At 45.7% G+C, this 9,612-nt stretch overlaps 4 non-coding genes across 4 annotated transcripts; all 4 read left to right on the forward strand.

The window, feature by feature from the left end:
* The first annotated feature begins 1,503 nt into the window (after positions 1 to 1,503).
* LOC130307989 (U2 spliceosomal RNA) lies at positions 1,504 to 1,694 on the forward strand. Its single transcript, XR_008857067.1, has one exon. It is a non-coding gene; the product is annotated as a U2 spliceosomal RNA (small nuclear RNA).
* A 2,087-nt stretch (positions 1,695 to 3,781) lies between these two features.
* On the forward strand, positions 3,782 to 3,972 carry LOC130307990 (U2 spliceosomal RNA). The gene has a single exon (XR_008857068.1). It is a non-coding gene; the product is annotated as a U2 spliceosomal RNA (small nuclear RNA).
* Positions 3,973 to 6,062: 2,090 nt separating this feature from the next.
* LOC130307991 (U2 spliceosomal RNA) lies at positions 6,063 to 6,253 on the forward strand. The gene has a single exon (XR_008857069.1). It is a non-coding gene; the product is annotated as a U2 spliceosomal RNA (small nuclear RNA).
* Positions 6,254 to 8,337: 2,084 nt separating this feature from the next.
* On the forward strand, positions 8,338 to 8,528 carry LOC130307993 (U2 spliceosomal RNA). The gene has a single exon (XR_008857071.1). It is a non-coding gene; the product is annotated as a U2 spliceosomal RNA (small nuclear RNA).
* The last annotated feature ends 1,084 nt before the right edge of the window (positions 8,529 to 9,612 follow it).

The following is a 9,612-nucleotide window of genomic DNA, read 5'->3' on the forward strand; positions in this document are numbered from 1 at the left end:
ATCAGCTGGCTGTCTATGTCCCGCATCAATATAGACCAAAGTACAGAGGGTTAGGCTATGCTATTGTGCACCTACCTGATGCATCAGAAGGTGCGAGGCCCTTGCTAAATTCTGTGCACAGACTTTGAGATCTATACTTTAGACTGTATCTAAACCTGCTCCAACATGGACTGACATTCTGGCCTACTTTCAGCCGATGCGACTTGTCTGTCGCTGAACAGTCGCTTTTTATGTATTCAGCACCTATGTATAATGTTGTAAAAATGCTCTAGAAGCTAAAGTCGCAGAAATGTCACACATATTTGGCCTGCAACTTTCTGTGCGACAAATTCAGACAGGAAAAATCAGTATAAATCCTTAGAAAATTATCCCCCAGTGTCTCCATCTGCTGGCGGTATTGAATAAGCATTGCTGCACTGATGGGGTATGCATTAGACGAAAAAAAAGAAGAAAAAGAAGAATAATACGCCCAGAAAAGAGGCGAAAAGGAGAAAAACGTAAAAAAACGTGAAAAAAAAGTAAGAGGAAGAGAAGGGAAAAAAAGGTGGAAATGGGTTTAAAAGTGATTTCGGCGGAGAAATATATATATATATATATATATATATATATATATATATATATATATATATACGAGCACACACACACATATATATAAACGTATTCTCCGTTGAGATATTGCAGCCGCTGCTGTGTCCAGGCCCAGGAGCCTTAGCACTGTGCTGTGATGTCACTCAATACCACTGACATCACTAGGTGTAAACAACATCTCTCCTTTGCTGTGTATGTGACTATGGAGCTGTTTGGTGATGTCGTCTATTATGGCCTTCATAGAAGCAACAGGAGATTGTTGCATCCATCTAGAACCCTCAGAACTACAGTGCTATGATGTCACTCACTTCCACAGGCCTTGCAGAGTGTAAACAACAACAACCCAGCTTTGTTGTGTATGTAACCATAGGGATTTGTGATGTCACCTAGAACCTTCACAGCAGCGACAGCTTTATGAGGAGCATCAGCACTGCTCTGCCTGAGCAGAACCATCACCGCCATAGGTTGTCAAATAACCCGGATTTAACCCACACAGGTAAGTCCAATGGGGTGCAGGCATGTCCTCTATGCTTACAGCTTCCCGTGGGTGTTGGTTTGATACCGTTTGGGGACAGCCAAGGAGGCATCTGCAGGCAACAAAGGTAGGTGTGTGCTTGTGTGTGTGTTTCCTATGCAGATCCTAAGCCCAGTGTCACATGCAAGTAGGAGGAGTAAGAAGGGTTCCTGGCAAATCCGGGTTATGGATTGCATTTAAAAAGGCCCCGTGGGAGTGCAATGGGCCCCTGTCTTGCTGCTTAGCAATAATGGTATGGGTTTAGGTTCTGCTGTGTGTACTGGTGGTTGACTGCCCCCCAGCCCAGAGTGTGCATGGAAAATTGTCTGGCAGCCTCCCTGACAGCAAGCAGTGATAGTGCCCATGAAGGGGACCTTGTTGGGCCCGCCCCTTTCACGGTTATCGCTTCTCGGCCTTTTGGCTAAGATCAAGTGTAGTATCTGTTCTTATCAGTTTAATATCTGATACGTCCCCTATCTGGGGACCATATATTAAATGGATTTTTGAGAACGGGGGCCGATTTCGAAGCTTGCTTCCGTCGCCCTATGCATTGACCCGATATGGCAGTATCTTCGGGTACAGTGCACCACCCCCTTACAGGGTTAAAAAGAAAGATTCCTACTTTCATTGCTACCTGCTTGCTGGCTAGCCAGCTAGCCAGCCCTGTGGGCCTTGCTGCTGCTGCTGCAGCCAAAAAACAAAAGGTGGTGCTGCTGCTGCTTCTGCTGCTTCTGCTTCTGCTTGTGTCTGGCCGCTGTTGGAGCGTCCAGGCACAGGACTTCTGCTGCTGCTGACTAAATGGCCTCCTTAATTGGATCATTTGAGTAGCCAGCACACCTGTGCAGGTAGGGCATGACATGATAGGCAGCTGCCTTGATAGCGGGTGGGTGCTGAATGTTCCTAATTGACAAAATAAGATTAATGCTTATGAAGAAATATAAAATCTCATCCCTTCCCCAATATCGCGCCACACCCCTACCCCTTAATTCCCTGGTTGAACTTGATGGACATATGTCTTTTTTCGACCGTACTAACTATGTAACTATGTAACATAACATGGGGGGGGTCTCCTGGCTGTTCACACAGGTGTGTCATTGCTGTACATTGACCATGCATTGCTTCTGTGGTATTGCAAAGGCAAAGACAAATGCTTCCAGCCATCCATTGCACTAATGGATTGGTCATCAGCTGGCTGTCTATGTCCCGCATCAATATAGACCAAAGTACAGAGGGTTAGGCTATGCTATTGTGCACCTACCTGATGCATCAGAAGGTGCGAGGCCCTTGCTAAATTCTGTGCACAGACTTTGAGATCTATACTTTAGACTGTATCTAAACCTGCTCCAACATGGACTGACATTCTGGCCTACTTTCAGCCGATGCGACTTGTCTGTCGCTGAACAGTCGCTTTTTATGTATTCAGCACCTATGTATAATGTTGTAAAAATGCTCTAGAAGCTAAAGTCGCAGAAATGTCACACATATTTGGCCTGCAACTTTCTGTGCGACAAATTCAGACAGGAAAAATCAGTATAAATCCTTAGAAAATTATCCCCCAGTGTCTCCATCTGCTGGCGGTATTGAATAAGCATTGCTGCACTGATGGGGTATGCATTAGACGAAAAAAAAGAAGAAAAAGAAGAATAATACGCCCAGAAAAGAGGCGAAAAGGAGAAAAACGTAAAAAAAACGTGAAAAAAAAGTAAGAGGAAGAGAAGGGAAAAAAAGGTGGAAATGGGTTTAAAAGTGATTTCGGCGGAGAAATATATATATATATATATATATATATATATATATATATATATACGCGCACACACACACATATATATAAACGTATTCTCCGTTGAGATATTGCAGCCGCTGCTGTGTCCAGGCCCAGGAGCCTTAGCACTGTGCTTTGATGTCACTCAATACCACTGACATCACTAGGTGTAAACAACATCTCTCCTTTGCTGTGTATGTGACTATGGAGCTGTTTGGTGATGTCGTCTATTATGGCCTTCATAGAAGCAACAGGAGATTGTTGCATCCATCTAGAACCCTCAGAACTACAGTGCTATGATGTCACTCACTTCCACAGGCCTTGCAGAGTGTAAACAACAACAACCCAGCTTTGTTGTGTATGTAACCATAGGGATTTGTGATGTCACCTAGAACCTTCACAGCAGCGACAGCTTTATGAGGAGCATCAGCACTGCTCTGCCTGAGCAGAACCATCACCGCCATAGGTTGTCAAATAACCCGGATTTAACCCACACAGGTAAGTCCAATGGGGTGCAGGCATGTCCTCTATGCTTACAGCTTCCCGTGGGTGTTGGTTTGATACCGTTTGGGGACAGCCAAGGAGGCATCTGCAGGCAACAAAGGTAGGTGTGTGCTTGTGTGTGTGTTTCCTATGCAGATCCTAAGCCCAGTGTCACATGCAAGTAGGAGGAGTAAGAAGGGTTCCTGGCAAATCCGGGTTATGGATTGCATTTAAAAAGGCCCCGTGGGAGTGCAATGGGCCCCTGTCTTGCTGCTTAGCAATAATGGTATGGGTTTAGGTTCTGCTGTGTGTACTGGTGGTTGACTGCCCCCCAGCCCAGAGTGTGCATGGAAAATTGTCTGGCAGCCTCCCTGACAGCAAGCAGTGATAGTGCCCATGAAGGGGACCTTGTTGGGCCCGCCCCTTTCACGGTTATCGCTTCTCGGCCTTTTGGCTAAGATCAAGTGTAGTATCTGTTCTTATCAGTTTAATATCTGATACGTCCCCTATCTGGGGACCATATATTAAATGGATTTTTGAGAACGGGGGCCGATTTCGAAGCTTGCTTCCGTCGCCCTATGCATTGACCCGATATGGCAGTATCTTCGGGTACAGTGCACCACCCCCTTACAGGGTTAAAAAGAAAGATTCCTACTTTCATTGCTACCTGCTTGCTGGCTAGCCAGCTAGCCAGCCCTGTGGGCCTTGCTGCTGCTGCTGCAGCCAAAAAACAAAAGGTGGTGCTGCTGCTGCTTCTGCTGCTTCTGCTTCTGCTTGTGTCTGGCCGCTGTTGGAGCGTCCAGGCACAGGACTTCTGCTGCTGCTGACTAAATGGCCTCCTTAATTGGATCATTTGAGTAGCCAGCACACCTGTGCAGGTAGGGCATGACATGATAGGCAGCTGCCTTGATAGCGGGTGGGTGCTGAATGTTCCTAATTGACAAAATAAGATTAATGCTTATGAAGAAATATAAAATCTCATCCCTTCCCCAATATCGCGCCACACCCCTACCCCTTAATTCCCTGGTTGAACTTGATGGACATATGTCTTTTTTCGACCGTACTAACTATGTAACTATGTAACATAACATGGGGGGGGTCTCCTGGCTGTTCACACAGGTGTGTCATTGCTGTACATTGACCATGCATTGCTTCTGTGGTATTGCAAAGGCAAAGACAAATGCTTCCAGCCATCCATTGCACTAATGGATTGGTCATCAGCTGGCTGTCTATGTCCCGCATCAATATAGACCAAAGTACAGAGGGTTAGGCTATGCTATTGTGCACCTACCTGATGCATCAGAAGGTGCGAGGCCCTTGCTAAATTCTGTGCACAGACTTTGAGATCTATACTTTAGACTGTATCTAAACCTGCTCCAACATGGACTGACATTCTGGCCTACTTTCAGCCGATGCGACTTGTCTGTCGCTGAACAGTCGCTTTTTATGTATTCAGCACCTATGTATAATGTTGTAAAAATGCTCTAGAAGCTAAAGTCGCAGAAATGTCACACATATTTGGCCTGCAACTTTCTGTGCGACAAATTCAGACAGGAAAAATCAGTATAAATCCTTAGAAAATTATCCCCCAGTGTCTCCATCTGCTGGCGGTATTGAATAAGCATTGCTGCACTGATGGGGTATGCATTAGACGAAAAAAAAGAAGAAAAAGAAGAATAATACGCCCAGAAAAGAGGCGAAAAGGAGAAAAACGTAAAAAAACGTGAAAAAAAAGTAAGAGGAAGAGAAGGGAAAAAAAGGTGGAAATGGGTTTAAAAGTGATTTCGGCGGAGAAATATATATATATATATATATATATATATATATATATATATATATATACGCGCACACACACACATATATATAAACGTATTCTCCGTTGAGATATTGCAGCCGCTGCTGTGTCCAGGCCCAGGAGCCTTAGCACTGTGCTGTGATGTCACTCAATACCACTGACATCACTAGGTGTAAACAACATCTCTCCTTTGCTGTGTATGTGACTATGGAGCTGTTTGGTGATGTCGTCTATTATGGCCTTCATAGAAGCAACAGGAGATTGTTGCATCCATCTAGAACCCTCAGAACTACAGTGCTATGATGTCACTCACTTCCACAGGCCTTGCAGAGTGTAAACAACAACAACCCAGCTTTGTTGTGTATGTAACCATAGGGATTTGTGATGTCACCTAGAACCTTCACAGCAGCGACAGCTTTATGAGGAGCATCAGCACTGCTCTGCCTGAGCAGAACCATCACCGCCATAGGTTGTCAAATAACCCGGATTTAACCCACACAGGTAAGTCCAATGGGGTGCAGGCATGTCCTCTATGCTTACAGCTTCCCGTGGGTGTTGGTTTGATACCGTTTGGGGACAGCCAAGGAGGCATCTGCAGGCAACAAAGGTAGGTGTGTGCTTGTGTGTGTGTTTCCTATGCAGATCCTAAGCCCAGTGTCACATGCAAGTAGGAGGAGTAAGAAGGGTTCCTGGCAAATCCGGGTTATGGATTGCATTTAAAAAGGCCCCGTGGGAGTGCAATGGGCCCCTGTCTTGCTGCTTAGCAATAATGGTATGGGTTTAGGTTCTGCTGTGTGTACTGGTGGTTGACTGCCCCCCAGCCCAGAGTGTGCATGGAAAATTGTCTGGCAGCCTCCCTGACAGCAAGCAGTGATAGTGCCCATGAAGGGGACCTTGTTGGGCCCGCCCCTTTCACGGTTATCGCTTCTCGGCCTTTTGGCTAAGATCAAGTGTAGTATCTGTTCTTATCAGTTTAATATCTGATACGTCCCCTATCTGGGGACCATATATTAAATGGATTTTTGAGAACGGGGGCCGATTTCGAAGCTTGCTTCCGTCGCCCTATGCATTGACCCGATATGGCAGTATCTTCGGGTACAGTGCACCACCCCCTTACAGGGTTAAAAAGAAAGATTCCTACTTTCATTGCTACCTGCTTGCTGGCTAGCCAGCTAGCCAGCCCTGTGGGCCTTGCTGCTGCTGCTGCAGCCAAAAAACAAAAGGTGGTGCTGCTGCTGCTTCTGCTGCTTCTGCTTCTGCTTGTGTCTGGCCGCTGTTGGAGCGTCCAGGCACAGGACTTCTGCTGCTGCTGACTAAATGGCCTCCTTAATTGGATCATTTGAGTAGCCAGCACACCTGTGCAGGTAGGGCATGACATGATAGGCAGCTGCCTTGATAGCGGGTGGGTGCTGAATGTTCCTAATTGACAAAATAAGATTAATGCTTATGAAGAAATATAAAATCTCATCCCTTCCCCAATATCGCGCCACACCCCTACCCCTTAATTCCCTGGTTGAACTTGATGGACATATGTCTTTTTTCGACCGTACTAACTATGTAACTATGTAACATAACATGGGGGGGGTCTCCTGGCTGTTCACACAGGTGTGTCATTGCTGTACATTGACCATGCATTGCTTCTGTGGTATTGCAAAGGCAAAGACAAATGCTTCCAGCCATCCATTGCACTAATGGATTGGTCATCAGCTGGCTGTCTATGTCCCGCATCAATATAGACCAAAGTACAGAGGGTTAGGCTATGCTATTGTGCACCTACCTGATGCATCAGAAGGTGCGAGGCCCTTGCTAAATTCTGTGCACAGACTTTGAGATCTATACTTTAGACTGTATCTAAACCTGCTCCAACATGGACTGACATTCTGGCCTACTTTCAGCCGATGCGACTTGTCTGTCGCTGAACAGTCGCTTTTTATGTATTCAGCACCTATGTATAATGTTGTAAAAATGCTCTAGAAGCTAAAGTCGCAGAAATGTCACACATATTTGGCCTGCAACTTTCTGTGCGACAAATTCAGACAGGAAAAATCAGTATAAATCCTTAGAAAATTATCCCCCAGTGTCTCCATCTGCTGGCGGTATTGAATAAGCATTGCTGCACTGATGGGGTATGCATTAGACGAAAAAAAAGAAGAAAAAGAAGAATAATACGCCCAGAAAAGAGGCGAAAAGGAGAAAAACGTAAAAAAACTTGAAAAAAAAGTAAGAGGAAGAGAAGGGAAAAAAAGGTGGAAATGGGTTTAAAAGTGATTTCGGCGGAGAAATATATATATATATATATATATATATATATATATATATATACGCGCACACACACACATATATATAAACGTATTCTCCGTTGAGATATTGCAGCCGCTGCTGTGTCCAGGCCCAGGAGCCTTAGCACTGTGCTGTGATGTCACTCAATACCACTGACATCACTAGGTGTAAACAACATCTCTCCTTTGCTGTGTATGTGACTATGGAGCTGTTTGGTGATGTCGTCTATTATGGCCTTCATAGAAGCAACAGGAGATTGTTGCATCCATCTAGAACCCTCAGAACTACAGTGCTATGATGTCACTCACTTCCACAGGCCTTGCAGAGTGTAAACAACAACAACCCAGCTTTGTTGTGTATGTAACCATAGGGATTTGTGATGTCACCTAGAACCTTCACAGCAGCGACAGCTTTATGAGGAGCATCAGCACTGCTCTGCCTGAGCAGAACCATCACCGCCATAGGTTGTCAAATAACCCGGATTTAACCCACACAGGTAAGTCCAATGGGGTGCAGGCATGTCCTCTATGCTTACAGCTTCCCGTGGGTGTTGGTTTGATACCGTTTGGGGACAGCCAAGGAGGCATCTGCAGGCAACAAAGGTAGGTGTGTGCTTGTGTGTGTGTTTCCTATGCAGATCCTAAGCCCAGTGTCACATGCAAGTAGGAGGAGTAAGAAGGGTTCCTGGCAAATCCGGGTTATGGATTGCATTTAAAAAGGCCCCGTGGGAGTGCAATGGGCCCCTGTCTTGCTGCTTAGCAATAATGGTATGGGTTTAGGTTCTGCTGTGTGTACTGGTGGTTGACTGCCCCCCAGCCCAGAGTGTGCATGGAAAATTGTCTGGCAGCCTCCCTGACAGCAAGCAGTGATAGTGCCCATGAAGGGGACCTTGTTGGGCCCGCCCCTTTCACGGTTATCGCTTCTCGGCCTTTTGGCTAAGATCAAGTGTAGTATCTGTTCTTATCAGTTTAATATCTGATACGTCCCCTATCTGGGGACCATATATTAAATGGATTTTTGAGAACGGGGGCCGATTTCGAAGCTTGCTTCCGTCGCCCTATGCATTGACCCGATATGGCAGTATCTTCGGGTACAGTGCACCACCCCCTTACAGGGTTAAAAAGAAAGATTCCTACTTTCATTGCTACCTGCTTGCTGGCTAGCCAGCTAGCCAGCCCTGTGGGCCTTGCTGCTGCTGCTGCAGCCAAAAAACAAAAGGTGGTGCTGCTGCTGCTTCTGCTGCTTCTGCTTCTGCTTGTGTCTGGCCGCTGTTGGAGCGTCCAGGCACAGGACTTCTGCTGCTGCTGACTAAATGGCCTCCTTAATTGGATCATTTGAGTAGCCAGCACACCTGTGCAGGTAGGGCATGACATGATAGGCAGCTGCCTTGATAGCGGGTGGGTGCTGAATGTTCCTAATTGACAAAATAAGATTAATGCTTATGAAGAAATATAAAATCTCATCCCTTCCCCAATATCGCGCCACACCCCTACCCCTTAATTCCCTGGTTGAACTTGATGGACATATGTCTTTTTTCGACCGTACTAACTATGTAACTATGTAACATAACATGGGGGGGGTCTCCTGGCTGTTCACACAGGTGTGTCATTGCTGTACATTGACCATGCATTGCTTCTGTGGTATTGCAAAGGCAAAGACAAATGCTTCCAGCCATCCATTGCACTAATGGATTGGTCATCAGCTGGCTGTCTATGTCCCGCATCAATATAGACCAAAGTACAGAGGGTTAGGCTATGCTATTGTGCACCTACCTGATGCATCAGAAGGTGCGAGGCCCTTGCTAAATTCTGTGCACAGACTTTGAGATCTATACTTTAGACTGTATCTAAACCTGCTCCAACATGGACTGACATTCTGGCCTACTTTCAGCCGATGCGACTTGTCTGTCGCTGAACAGTCGCTTTTTATGTATTCAGCACCTATGTATAATGTTGTAAAAATGCTCTAGAAGCTAAAGTCGCAGAAATGTCACACATATTTGGCCTGCAACTTTCTGTGCGACAAATTCAGACAGGAAAAATCAGTATAAATCCTTAGAAAATTATCCCCCAGTGTCTCCATCTGCTGGCGGTATTGAATAAGCATTGCTGCACTGATGGGGTATGCATTAGACGAAAAAAAAGAAGAAAAAGAAGAATAATACGCCCAGAAAAGAGGCGAAAAGGAGAA

This window comes from Hyla sarda, unplaced genomic scaffold (genome assembly GCF_029499605.1).
Source record: "Hyla sarda isolate aHylSar1 unplaced genomic scaffold, aHylSar1.hap1 scaffold_1450, whole genome shotgun sequence".
NCBI classification, from domain to species: Eukaryota; Metazoa; Chordata; class Amphibia; order Anura; family Hylidae; genus Hyla; species Hyla sarda.